Source organism: Heterodontus francisci, unplaced genomic scaffold (genome assembly GCF_036365525.1).
Source record: "Heterodontus francisci isolate sHetFra1 unplaced genomic scaffold, sHetFra1.hap1 HAP1_SCAFFOLD_58, whole genome shotgun sequence".
Taxonomy (NCBI): Eukaryota; Metazoa; Chordata; class Chondrichthyes; order Heterodontiformes; family Heterodontidae; genus Heterodontus; species Heterodontus francisci.
In genome coordinates this window covers 9,578,899-9,579,537 of record NW_027142006.1, presented here as the reverse complement: position 1 = coordinate 9,579,537, position 639 = coordinate 9,578,899, and the positions used below count along the sequence as shown (strand labels likewise).

The following is a 639-nucleotide window of genomic DNA, read 5'->3' as shown; positions in this document are numbered from 1 at the left end:
TCCATGTCTGGCTTCTGCACGAGACCCGATGCAGTACGATACCTTGCAAACCTCTGGAACCATCTCGGCCAGTCCTCGGCTTGGTTCAGTCCAGTGACCTTTTCAAAGGTACAGGCAAAGATTTCTCCATCTTCGCTTTGGTTTACTGTGGCCCCCATATAATATTCTGATATCTGTCAAGGCAGAATTTATAAGAATCTGACGGTTAAAATAACCTGAGTTTACTCTGCACATCTTGCATTGAAGGTTTCATCTCCAACACTCCATGAGGTGCCGTACAGATTATATTACAGCACTTCCTGTGATGATGCACATAGTCTATTTATATAATCTGCCCAGTAACAACCCAATGTCCACTCATATTATTGTACAGATGTGAGAAAAGCTGAGGATGGGAATGGAATGTCTGAATGAAGATTTCATGATGCTGATGATGGAAATGAGGCTGACCTGTTCCCCATTCCACGATCCCTCTTCATTTCTGTGCATGTTTCTCGATGCTGTTTCAACCAAATTGAAAAAGAATCACAAATCCTCCTCTGGAGCCTCAGGTGTCCATTCAGGAAAGGCATGGTGGCCAAGTGGTAAGGCGTCAGTCTCGTAAACTGAAGATCACGGGTTCAATCCCCGTCCATGCCT

General features: G+C 44.6%; 1 non-coding gene across 1 annotated transcript; it reads left to right on the top strand.

Annotated features, from left to right (window-relative positions):
• The first annotated feature begins 567 nt into the window (after positions 1 to 567).
• Positions 568 to 639, top strand: trnat-cgu (transfer RNA threonine (anticodon CGU)). The gene has a single exon. It is a non-coding gene; the product is annotated as a tRNA-Thr (tRNA).